This window comes from Homalodisca vitripennis, chromosome 4, assembly GCF_021130785.1.
Source record: "Homalodisca vitripennis isolate AUS2020 chromosome 4, UT_GWSS_2.1, whole genome shotgun sequence".
Classification (NCBI taxonomy): domain Eukaryota; kingdom Metazoa; phylum Arthropoda; class Insecta; order Hemiptera; family Cicadellidae; genus Homalodisca; species Homalodisca vitripennis.
The window spans coordinates 70,111,165-70,125,437 of record NC_060210.1 but is presented as its reverse complement, the minus strand read 5'-3'; the positions used below and the strand labels follow the sequence as shown (position 1 = coordinate 70,125,437).

The following is a 14,273-nucleotide window of genomic DNA, read 5'->3' as shown; positions in this document are numbered from 1 at the left end:
AATGAAAGAGTTCATACTGAATACTTGCTTTTAGTAATAGGCATAGTTCTCGATTAAAGTTTTTGTTGTTTTCATCAACATAGTCAATCATTTTACGGAGGTCTTCTTTTTAGGCAGCCGTCAATGTAACCGTCTCTTGTAAATTTCTAATTCCACCTTTGAAATGACCTCCACTGTTTTGCCATTTATAAAAACATAGCACACACATTTTCATTACCAAACTGCGTAGGTCTTTAAAATTAATTTTGTACGACACAATCTCTGGTGTGTTGATAAACGGTTTAACCACTTTGTTCACTCAAAGAACTAATCTGACATGTTTAGCACACAGTCTTGCTTCAATAATTACCTTTTTGACATCTTCAATGACTTCCATTGTATCTAATTTAGCTCTTTTTCAATTAGAGCAAAGTTACGATCGGCTACAGAGAAACATTGCCCAAATACTAGAAACTTAAGTTCAACCGACTCAAACAAGGCTACGTTTACCAGGAAAATGTATGAAAAATGAACCTACGATTCTTGATATGACCTCCACAGTTTTCACTCGAAATGACGAGTTTCTTTTTGGAAGTGGCTAGAACACTAGAATTTATTGGATGCAAGATACAAGAAGCCATCTGGTTTCCTTCTCTACCAGACTGTCCCTCATTCCATAGGCACATCATTCCATAATTTGTGTCAGTTACGGTAATGTTTAAGTTGTAACATGACAGTTGTCTTAAATATCACAGGCTACTGCGAGTTACTTAGGTAATTGAAACACTTTTCCAAATTCACTGTAATGTGCTGATTGAGGTGTTATTTTTTAATTGGATCATGACCTTTTCTGCTTTCCTATGGTGAAGCTGAAGTTGAGTTTAAGTTTGGGTTGACAGAATTGGATCATTCATCTTAGACTGTACGCTTAGGTAAACACATAGTTTGCATGTGTCACTCTTTAGTTTTTAAATTATAGTTTAGGGAAATCTTTTAAAAAGACTTTCCGATAAAACTTATAGGTGACATAAGTTTGGGATACTGTTGTTCCTTGAATGTGGCATAGTGTCGGCTCATGTTTAAGTCCTGGCTAAGGCATTCCCTTTCAGATATTGTACGTGAATAATGCCTGACATCTGTTGGGAATGAATTGATATGAGTTTTTACAGCCAGTCTGTCATGTTCAGTGTATGTAAACTTTGTGGGATCACCACGGTTGTCCTTATAAATAACATTTCTAGAGTTTTTTTATTTTTTTTAAAATATAACTCCAACTTTCCTTGATGAAATACAAAAAACATTTAAATTCTAAATTAAAAGTATTTAGAAATGTAATTATAAAACGTTAAATTAAAAATATTTAGAGATGTACTTTTTTAATGTGAAATAAAAAATATTCAGATATGTATTTTTGCATACCTTTATAAAATCCCAAGTTCCGTCAGGTATTGTATAACTTACAGTTGCTGCCTTCTACTATGTTATGCATTATCATACGAGTATAGCTCCCGTAGCGTCGTATTTGTACTGGAAGAACTTCGATTAAACCCATGAGATAATTCCCTTGCTGATTTAGGTCAAGCTTAGGATAGGACATAAATAGTTCATGTTTCATGTCAGCAATCTCCTCACAACCGTTCTTACACTAGCAGGATACCTGAAAAAATACAACTGAAGCCATTTGAAAATTATGTATTAATGTGTAGGCCTACATCTAGATTAATTATAAATGTGATCTACGCGTTATGGGCTAAACAATAAATTATCTTGTTTGCTTTCAATTTTTAATTCAGAAAATACATTCTGTAATGTTAAAACTACAAATTGACATATAAAACGAAATCAGCTACCCGCAATGATGGGTGATTTCTTTGCTGAAAACCCCTTATCTTGTTTTGAGAAATATATGCGTTCCCACTTAGTCTAGCTTTTTGTTGTTTGGGTATAAATGTTTCTCTGCCATTTTCTTCGTGGATATATGCATTTTGCATTTAAATTGTCATAAACAATGTATAAGCAACAAGTCCCGTAAACACAAACGTTAAAAACAACTGGTGCAACTATTACTGGTTAAGTCACTTAGATCTGTTACCACAGCCAGACCTTCAGGACGTACAATCAACGCATAGATATTATAGCAACTAATTGGAACAGTTCTGGTACATAGTTCTTTTAGCACTGCATTGACCCTGGGATAGAATATTTAGCAGAGAAAAACAAAACTGTACAAAATGGCACTTAGGACCTTCAGCTTGCCCAGCCTTCAAATGTTATACCAAGGATAGTTTTTCTTTTCGGTGACCCTCAAGTCAAGGGGTAGAGCCCTAAGATCAAAACCATTACATATACAAATGTTCTAAACGCCAGCTGGGGATGCTAATAGCTTTGGAGAACCTTGAGCTCCCTGAAGCCAGGGGCTGCTAAACACATGAAAGATATAAAGAATGAGGAATAAAGGAATATAATAATAAAATAAGTGCTTAAACAGTTGAAAGCAACTATATTACTGATGTTTAATTATTCCCTTCCGAAAAAGATGAAAATTAGCTAGTTCTCTTTGATATACATTCTATCATGTATATAAATTGTATAAATCCATGCATGTTAGGTTCATGTTGATTTTTATATTATAATTCCATCAGTGTCATTTCTGAAAAAATGTCGTTTTCTATAAGTTTCAGGTTTATTATTGAAACATTCTGGCGAGAGTAATAAAAGTCGTGGGACAAATTATATGTATTGTCGCAAATAGGAGTTTTATAAAGTAAATGACAATAAAGAAGCTAGACGCTGTTATCTCGCGAATGATCTCGCTGACTACACTAAGTACCAATAAAGTTAAATACTTGAGGCATCCGTATTGCTGACCTTAACTATTTTAGTAGCAACTAGTGAACTCTTTTTCTATTTGATATATTTATTGTAAGCCATGGAATATTCCGTACACATTCATACTTGCTCTATAAGAATGTGTTTCCACTCCAATTTTAGGGCTCCAATCCATCCGCCCCAGTCTCAGTTATTCCGTTATTTGGAAGTAGCTACATAGATGAGGATATGTAATGATGACTGTCACTTGTCACATGAATGTTTGGAATTGCATTGAAAAGAGGTTGCCAATGAGGCCCATGGTATATTGTGGGGAAATGTGAGCGAATTCATAAGTGAAAGCATTAAAACTGTTTTGTCTCGTACGTATTGCAACTAGTATCTCTTAAGTATTGTAACTGGTTGTACCTCACAAGCGCTGCAACTGGTTGTACCTTGCAAATATTCATACGGTATGTCACAAGAATTTGTAACTGGTCCTCTCTCGCAAGTATTGTAATTATTCGTATCTAATGGGTATTGCAACTAGTCGTAACTGGTAGTATCTCATGTATTGGAACTAGTCGTATCATGCAAGTATTGCAACTGGCTATACCTTGCAAGTATTGTAACTGGTCGTATCTTACAAGCGCTGTAACAGATCGTATATAATGTGTGTTGGAACTGGTCTTATCTGAGTATTGTAACTGGTCGTAGCTCATATATGTTGGAACTAGTTGTATCTTGCAAGTACTGCAACTGGTCGTATCTCACAGTTATTATTAAGGATACAACCAGATTTTAAACCAACGAGGCAAAACTCTAAGGTCAAACCGTCTCAACTTCAATCAATGATTTTGTAGTTTGAAAGGACTGTAAAAAATATTTGCATGACCGTTCTACAGTAAATGACACGGTTGAGTGCTTGTTTCTCAGGCCAAACGGGGCAGAGCTCAAGCGCAAAAACGGTTTTCTACACACCTATAGTTTTATAGGCATAGTTCACGATTAAAGTCTTTGTTGTTTTCATCAACGTAGTCAATCATTTTACGGAGGTCTTCTTTTTAGGCAGCCGTCAATGTCACCGTCTCGTGTAACTTTTCTAGTTCCGCCTTTGTAATGTCCTCCACTGTTTTGCCCTTTATAAAAACATTGCACACACATTTGCATTTCCAAACTGTGTAGGGCATTAAAATTAGTTTTGTACGACACAATCTCTGGTGTGTTGATAAACTGTTTAACCACTTTGTTCACTCAAAGAACTAATATGACTTGTTTAGCACATAGTCTGGTCGTATCTCACAGTTATTGTAACTAGCTATACCTCGCAAGTATTGTAACAGATCGTATCTTACAGGCACTGTAACAGGTCGTATATAATGTGTGTTGGAACAGGTCTTATCTTGCAAGTATTGTAACTAGTCGTAGCTCATATATGTTGGAACTATTTGTGTCTTGCAAGTACTGCAACTGGTCGTATCTCACAGTTATTGTAACTGGCTATACCTCGCAAGTATTGTAACAGATGGTATCTTACAAGCGCTGTAACAGGTCGTATATAATGTGTGTTGGAACTGGTCTTACCTTGCAAGTATTTTAACTGATCGTAGCTCATATATGTTGGAACTATTTGTGTCTTGCAAGTACTGCAAATGGTCGTATCTCACAATTGTTGTAGTTGGTCCCAACTCTGAAAATGCGCTCCAATCATGTCAGCGCTTCTGAGCAATCTGCAAGATGATTTTCTTCAACTTTTCTCTAATTATGCATTTACATCAAAGTAATAAAACATTTTTAGTGACAAGAATCAATAAAAAGCACTGTTTGCATTGACTAACTGGAAATTTACATTAGTCCCACTATATTTAGCGAAAGCAGTGAATGGTAAAATGTATATCTTCCAAACCGAGAGCTATCCAAAATAAAGCAGATATACTGTGTCTCTCTATAACGAAATGCCAAAATTGGAATAACTTTCCATTTGAATAAGTCTAACTGAAGAGTGATATGATTGATGGATTGCCAGTATATCCGTACACGGGTCTATGGGGTATGTGTACGTGGCAGCGGTAGGGATTACAGGGATCCACCTGAGCTCTGTCACTCATTTACTCGCATAGCTGAACATTTCCAATTCACTTTTGTCTGTGTATGTGTTAATTTTGTTATCTAGTACGTATAATTTAAATGATTTGACACATATTGGACTGAATTTCCACGGTATGACAAATAAATTCCTTCAGTATTCACTATAAAACAAGATCAAGCTAGAACGTAGACTAGCGTTCTCCCTTGTCTCCCTGGGCCTTATTGATAAAAACTAAGTTACGATATCGTATGTAGCGAACGTGCCTTGCCAAATGTAGCTCACCTGATCCGTGAGCTGCGTTACAAATAATGTTTGATATTCTCAAAGTTAAACTGAACTTCCATCTTCTATTAATTTGCCTTTAAGTTTAGTGAAGCGTTACAACCAACCACAATGACTGTAAAACGTGATGATAAAAGTACTAAAATAATATTGCCTATTGACACACAAATTAAGAAAACGTTGGTTCTTTGTTTACAGGTTTTGAATGGGTTACTTGATAATTTTAAATTTTTTACTCTCATTTTGAAAATAAACTGAAATAGTGAATTTAAATCCAAATACAATTTTTTTTATATCTTCAGGATACCAAAATGTGTATATATATATATATATATATATATATATATATATATATATATATTAATTCCATTTCATAAAACTTGTAGTAATAGAAAAGCGAGCTTCAATATATCTCTAAGTGGGAATGGAAACGTTTTTTCACAATTTTTCAAAACAATGCGAAGTTATAATAAATGTAAATGTTGTAATGAACGAAATAAACTCTCTGAAATATAAGCAGAAGAATACTGGCGATGTAATAATTTAAGCGTCATTGCGTCACAAACGTTAATTTTGTAAACCAGAGGATCTACATTTCTCTGCATCACTGCTAGTTATGCAGAATACGTTAACTACGTCCTTTCAAGAACCCAACGAATTATTTATCCATACTAAAAGCTTGAGCTAAACCAATAAACAATACGAGTTGAAACCTTCGGTTGTCCAACTAAACTTGCGTTTTTTTATTATTCTAAAAACCTTTCGGCACAGGTGAAGGAAATTAACTTGTGAGGTATTTTTTTAGCAAACCTGAACACAAACTTGTATAATTCTAAGTGTTAAACGGTAACCAATAGTTAGTTAATGTCCACCCGAACCGTGCTGAGCGTGAAAGATTGCGTGGAAGTTTAATGTTCCAAACTACATGGTTTGACAAGGAAAATGTGCTTAAAGAAATAAGAATGTTCGAAATTTCAAAGAAAATAATAATAATAATATTATGGAAAGAATTGATTAAAGAACTCATTTTTACTGAAATTAATAGATTAATAATAAAAATATCAACAAAACAATTTCAACGATGTTATATAAGACGAATACTTCAAAGTTGTTAAACATTGTAGTATTCGGAGGTCAGAGTGATAAATTGTGTTCCAAATTGGTTTATATCGGTAAGTATGGAAATGTAATAAATAACTCAAAAATATCCCCTACACACTAAAATATGCTTATAATTTAGGAAAAAAGGATTAAAAATGTCTAAAATGAGGCTTTTGTATTGCAGGGAGCAGTAGTAACCATTTCCGTTTCTAAGCAATAAAGTAAAGTATAAAAGAAACTCAAAGAGCGTGAAACATATTGTACAAATATTAAGGATAACTTCCATGAATATGTAAAAGAAGAAACAAATTTGTATAATTTTATATGAATTTAGAAGTACATAAAGTAGGTAATTTAGGCCATTTGATTTCAGGTCCAAATAAAGAAGGGTGAGGACAAACATGTGAAATGTTTACAATATGTCATGAATTGTTTCATGGATTAACGTAAGATTTTTATTCACTACAAATTATATTCACAAAATATATTAAAAGCGCCAATTTCTTAAATGGAATTTAATTTAAAAATATAATTTTCTTAAGCCATACATGAATAAAAACATGTCAATCCCTGAAGTTATAACTGTTGTATATACTATAAAAATTTACATTTTTATCTGTAGCTATTTTTATTTTGAACTAACACATTTTCTCACTGTCCTATATTAAATGCTTGTAATTTCACGAGGAGTGATCAAAACAACTTTCTGCTTTTTCTCTATTTAGGAAAGTTTTCTTAGAGAACTATGTTCATAATATTGTGGATATGGATATTTTCAAATATTCATGTGGTATTCATATTGAATATTTTCGATGTGTACATCAAACTACATACGAGTCTATCTATTGCAATATTCCACGCAACAGAATTTCAGAGAAATATTAATTGCATAGCTTCGCTGGCCCTGATTCCCCAGGCGCTAAAACCCACCCTCGTTCGTAAACGGTTATAATAGTTATAGTATAAAGAGCTTATGCAACTATTACGTGACTGGTTTGTGAACACAGTAACGTCTCATTTTGTTATACTAAACTTGGTATGGGAGCAATATCTTTACATTTATTTAGATAACTTTATAAGGCAGGCTCATTCATTAACTTACCAATTTCTTTTAAATGTTCATGTTAGTGTTCATATTGATTATTGTTGTACTATTGGAAACATTATTTAAATAATATACATTTGTTAGAAGTGTTATGTGATATAAAAACCTGTTTTTATTATTATAATTATCGTAATGTTTCAAAAATTGTTGCCGCAGTTTTACAATGTATATTGGTGGCTGTTACCTTAAATACTCGTAGTATAGGTATATCGCATCACTAGCGCCAAAGTCAGAAAATATAAGGTAGAACGTTTTCCGCTGGTCTTTATCTCTCTAAGGTTTAAAAAATGGTGGCTGTACATCGTTTTTTTAGAGAGTACATAATTAGTATAGGTATGTGGCATTCAGAGATTTTGTTCATTTTTTAATATCTTATGAGGTATCAAGATTTTTGGTTGTACAAATGTTTGGGGGATTACATATTTTTAATAGGTTTATGGAATTTTCAAACATCCTATCTAGTAAAAATAATGTGGAAGATTTCCCAAAAGTTCGGTATGACTTTGAGGATGCAGAAATTTTTGACATTGTTTGCCACTTAAAAAGCAGTTTTTTTTAACTTTCAACAGGGAAGCCGCCCAATTAGAAGACTGACCCCGCTGTTCGAAGTGGGTTGCATTGGTGATAATTGAAAGAGGCGTGATTGTAAAGATTGTATGTGTTATGTTATGTAGTGTATTATAGTATGAATGACAGAAATTTTAGGATATCCTTATTAATTGATGTAATTATTGTTATTGTTATTGTTACAGCAATGAAACAGATTTTATTTGATTTAAAAAACGTTTGGAAATATAAATATTTGGAAAACCTGAATAACAGGTACGTCATTAGTGATTGGAATATCATTTATAAATGTCTCAATAAACGCTCCTGAAAATAAGTAATATTAACAGGAAGATATTCTGGTTTCCTGATCAATCCGGAATAACTGGACTTTAAATTTAAAGACCAATGTTTTCAGGTCCTTAAATTGGAAAGTGAAACAATTTTTATGAGTACAGGTGAAATATAAAAATGTATCTGCAACATCTTTGCCTGAATAACTGTACTAACAATTTCAGCAATGCTTGAAACTTATTAGGCAGAGTTGAGAATGCTCCGTCATAGTAATTTTAGTAAAAGCACTTAAGATGTAATATGGCGCTCTATGATGATTTTGAATTGGAAGTAGACATGATTATAGTATAATATATTATTCCAGTATTCGTTGTTAAGAGGTTCAAAAGCTAATCAAAATTGTCGCTGGCTGTTTTACAGTTTAAAATTTAAAGTTTAACTGTGAAGAATTTCTTGTTGAAATTAATTATATTTCATACGCCATAGTAGAGTTTGCGTTTTTGACATGTAAAAATACATAATAGGTCTGAGGCGCCTACTTTAGTCATAACTTGATATATACGAGTATATACGGCTAAAAAGCGACTAATTTCTCACGTTTCAATTTGCTTTCGGTCTAAGTTATTTCCGGAGCCGGTCATCTGTTGAGGGCATAATAGCATGATCAAATGTAATCTTTATAGGACAGTAAGAAGTAAAAAAAATAAGTTCTTTCCTATGGTTGATCTGGAAGAAAAAGTTTTCTCTAGTGAGAGCATAAGGTGAATGTGTTGGATCATTCAAGGACATTTGGAGGTGGAGAACGAAAAAATATAGTTCTTTTTGGGGTTGCAACCCTATTTTGGGTAATTGATCTGCAAAGAAATCTTTTATTTTTCTGTTGAAAGCATGATATACATGTGTATTAACTTCTATCTTTCTCGGAAATCGGGAAGTTGAAAAGTAAAGATATAGCTTTTCTACGGGTGGGCTGTTTTAGCCCCTATGGGTGGTTGGTCTAAATGAAAAATCTCTTTTATGAGAGCATAAGCCATGCGTGTACTAAATTTTATTTTTCTAGGACATTGGGAAGTTTGGGGGAAAAAATTAAGGTCTTCTAAGGGTTGCAACCCTATTTCAACAGCTGTGGGTTTAATGAAAGATATTTAACTGTATGATAAAGGCCATAATGTACATGTGTGTCAAATTTCATCTTTCTATACCATCGAGAAGTTGAAAAACAAAATATAGTTCTCATAGGAGTTGTGAACTCACACATTAATTAATGAGGGATATGTTATATAGTTATATAATTATATGGCCGCTAGCCGCTATTTTGTACATTGTACAAAAAATTATTATCTCATAAAATAGTAAAGATACAATACCAAACTTTGAACATAGGTTAGGACAAATAAAAAATAAACTAAACAAATAATTGAGTGAGTAGCTTTAATACCAACAAAATGTAGCTTGTTAAAATTTAAAAATCAAGTATAAATAACGGTACAGTTATACAAATCTTACAAGATACTAAATATTACCAACTCTAATTTGTTCAGCGAACCCTGTCAATGCATAAGCGAGGACGGGCACTTTACAGGTACGCTTGCACAAGCCGGGACCAACACACATTTTGCCATTTGAAAAGCATCAGCTGTTTTGTATCAGTTATATAAAATGTAGGCTACAAGATAGCAACTGTTTTAAAATTTGTATTACAACTCCAATGGTACGAAATCCGTCAACGAACACGACCACGTTAACAAACAGCTGATGCCTCTCCACTGTGAAGTGTTTGTTGCTCCCGGTTTGTGCAAGCGTATCTATAAAGTGGTCGTGCTCGCTTATGCCTTGACGAATTTTGTTGAACAAAGTACCGTTGGAATCTTGATTCAGCACTCAACAAACACAGAATCGGTGAGAAACTTTCAACGTATTTGTTTTCTCAAACATGGTAAAACTTGCTAGTACTAGTCATATCTACAGATTGAATGCCACATGCATGAATTAATTTATAAAAACTTGTCATAGTTATTTCACTACACAGACTATTTAATTAAATTATTTTGGGTTCATAGACAAAGATTATTTTGACATATACAAAAAATTTATAGAAAACACATTTTTTGTATCTACTTAGATATTTTGTATTATGGTGGGGTTAAAGTTATGACAAATGCACTTACAAGTATGCCATTAATTACACACATGATAACTACAAGAGAGTCAAAACTTTAATTAACTTTTATAAATTACATTCAAACTATTAATTATCACTCAATCTCGTATTTCTAGACGACAAATCGTCGTCTAGCATCGAGATGTAATAATGGTTGACCTTTGGGCAAGTGTACAGTAAATACTTTTTCTGCTATTAATTCAATAGTGTTAGATCGTTGTCAGCCTATAGAAAATGTTAAATAATTGCAGACTTATATCGGAGTTAGAACTTACGTTTCATATTTTATTAAGCGTACAGAAGTTTCAAACCTGATAAGTGTGTTTTATAAAGTTGCAGAAAGAGGTATGTTAACTACATAAATGGCTTATCAACTTTTATATATCAAACTCGGTAAAAGTAAATATATTAACGTCAATACACAAGTTAACCACGTACAAAGCCTAGACTGTGTTGAATTTTGTCAAGTTTCTTTCTCTTAGGATAAAAAGCTGAGAAAACTGTCATTGCATTTAGTCCTAAAAGGACCTTTGTTGTTGCTTCCGGAGTGATTTCAGTATAGGTAAGGTTGTGGATAGGGGCAGCTGTCTCTAGAGATCTATGAAGAGCTCTAGCGTAGGCATTAGATGTCACCTTTGAAGCTCTGGTGTACCAGCGTCTTAGATCACAGTGGGCAAGGGTAGCACACCCTTATGTCCAGCCTAGCAATTGTCTTTAATATTTAGGGAACCACATCAGTCAACCCTAACAGTCATCCCTTGCAGTAGACTAGACCTTTCGATCTTCTCTTGCTCCCCAATAGCTCAGCATTACGATTCGATTACGATGTGCCGTTTTCGCAGGGTTGTCCAGATTTAAGCGACACGTCGGTTTTACTTTCCTCAGTGTAGATCGTCAAGATCGTCAAGATCGTCGACATCGCCGTTCCGTACGAGGACGGATGGCGGGCCATCGAGGCTGCGCGGGAGAGGAAGCTGGACACCTATGGACCACTCGCCCGGATGCTGACGGCCGGAGGCTACAGGACTTCCGTGGACGCCTTCATCGTCGGCTCCCTGGGTGCGTGGGACAGCGCCAACTGGGGGACCCTGGCACGCCTCGGGGTTCACCGTAGATACGGCACATCCCTCTCCCGTCGCTGCGTCTCCGAGGCCATTCGCTGGAGCCGAGACATATATGTCACCCATGTATCCGGCGTCCAGCAGTGGCAAGACTGAACTTCCATGTGTTTTTATAGTTATTTATTTATTTATTGCATGTTATTTAGTATATATTGACGATTTTAACTATTTATTACCATTATTGCATGTTATTTAGTATTTTAGTAATTTATTGACACTTGATTGACTTTTCTCCTACCTCCTAAGACTCGACAATGTTACCTTAAGTTTATTTAGAATAAGATATTTGGAAATTGTTTTTAACCATATTAGAATTAAGACACTAGTTATGTAAGACACAAGAAAATAAAGGCAAAAAATAGAAGCCCCAAATATCTACTGGAAGGTATAAACCAGTCAGACATGAACCACCCTGTCTGTCTGGGGTGATTGGTAGTTTTTAATAAGAAAACTTTCTTATCTCTGTTACTTTAATAAAACCATGGTAATTTATATTTTTATAATGGTTTCAACAGTATATCTCCTTAATTATGTTAGTTAACTGGATCTATTTAAAAAGTACTATGGGTTTGTGAAAACGAAGCGTTGGTGCAGAAAGCTCAATTTAGACGAAGTGCCAAGTAAATTTTATCATTTCTATGTAGTTCAATTACTCGTACTTTGTATATATCTGAAATATATAAAATACCTTCGGACACGTCTACAAAGATACGACGTTAAATTCAAGAAAGATTCTTGAAATTAAGTACGATTCTTCATAAAAAATTGAATTAAATAAATAAATTTAAGTTTTCACTCAAATACGTAGTATTATAAACGTGTTATAGCCATAAATTTATATTTATTTAACTATTTGTACTATTGTATATCTATACGATTATATAAAAATCGAACGGTGTCACTATATTGAAAACTCCCTTTTTTGGTTAAGCAGCTGAATGCAAACGTGATTTTATAATCAACATTTCTTTGTAAACATTATAATGTGGCAACACAACCATATGTTTAATTAATTTTAATTACATTTTATTTTTTTAAGTTTATAATGGTTATATTGGGTTATACAGTAAACTTAAAAGTAACAACACTTCTTATTTTAACCTCCTTTACAATCACCGATGAGCACAGAGGTTATCCAAATAATATTATAGGAAGTTTTAATAAAACTATACATTAAACTAAAAATATTAGCAAATATTAAGAACGCAAAGCCTAATTTAGATATCAAAGACAAAGTTACTATCTTTGCTAAATATTTAAAGACTGTTATAAAAACATCCTAGTTGTTTTTTTACTTAAGTAGGCCTTTTAGACAAACTCAACTTTGGCTTCAATAAGTTTTATGACTTAGACCGGAATAAACTACAATGATCACAGGTACACAATTTTGATCCAAATAGGCTTTTCAAACCTGTGTACGTGTATATTTGCTTGATCGGGGCAGTAACGAAAAATCAACCTCGGCTTCAAAATTACCCCCTTCAAAATCAAATGAGCCCAGCCCCTTTATTCACATCATGAATGTGTTAACAAAACTTCGACTTTAGGATTCCTCCAAGCTGTCCTGAAACAGTTTAATGGTAACTGAAATCGTTTATCATGAAATTTTTGAGAGGAATTCTAGTTATTTTACAGATAATTTAAAACTGTTTCACTCTCCGACGACATGGTTTAAAACACTGCTCTTTAAGCTTAAATCTATAATGTATTAGAGTATTGAAATATGTTTAGTTATTATCACCTAACGTGTGTTTATAAAGTCATTTCAAAGGAATATGCTCATGATGCCCCTGTTTTCAGTAGGAATCTTTGTGCGAAGCAGCGGGTAACTGCCGTCTCTTTATATAAAAGGTAAAGCCCTCATTCAATCATCACTAATTTTTAACTTCCCGATATCTCAGAAAGATGAATTTTTATATGCCTATGTCTCATGGTTTGAATATAAAAACTAAAGCATTTTTATAAAGATCAAACAAACAATAGGTTTGCAATACCTAGACTAATTATGGTGTGTTTTTCAACATTCTAATGCTCTAGAAAGATGAACTTTGACACACATATTCTACGTAATTTAAATAGAAAAGTAAAGCATTTTCATGAAGATCAACTACCTATAGAGGCTGAAATAGGGTTGATTCAATGAAAATGGCGAATTAACTCTGTGTAACACAACATTCATTAGGAATCAACCCTTTACACTACGTTACGTGCAGAAAATTCGGTTACTCCATCGTCCTTTAGGATTAAATGAAATGAACACAAAGAAAAACATATTCAATTGGCAAGGTTAGGGCTATTAAGTTCTCTCCTACACATAACCATAAATAAGAATGATAATAAATTAGGATCGTGTCAGAAATATCGCAGTGTACTTATTGGGCACCTGATGGAACAATGAGAAAACTTATTCAAGTAGATACACTTGATTTTGTAGTGTAGTTGTCTAAGTGGGTCCTAGGTGGGTGTAGGTCCTCTCAAAAGTTGGGTGGTTCATTATACTAGCAGGTATAAATAAATTGATGCATAAAAAAGAGTTAATTTTTGAGATTTTTCGTCACCGACATTTTCTGGATCTCGTCAGACGAACATGACTCTAATTTCAGGAGTTAGGTCTGCGTCAGATTTCAGATGCTGCACTCAGCAGAAGGTGAACTGGAACTATACTCAACATTCACATTGAATCGACACCACTTTATATAATTCATTGTGCTTTTACACGCGCGAAACCCGAACTAAAGGCCAGTTACTATTTTGTTTAATTACATAATGTGTACCTTAAATATTCCT

At 33.7% G+C, this 14,273-nt stretch overlaps 1 protein-coding gene across 1 annotated transcript in view; it reads left to right on the top strand.

The window, feature by feature from the left end:
- LOC124359487 (diuretic hormone class 2) overlaps positions 1–14,273 on the top strand; it is a 175,945-nt gene that overhangs the window by 2,981 nt on the left and 158,691 nt on the right. The window lies entirely within an intron of this gene.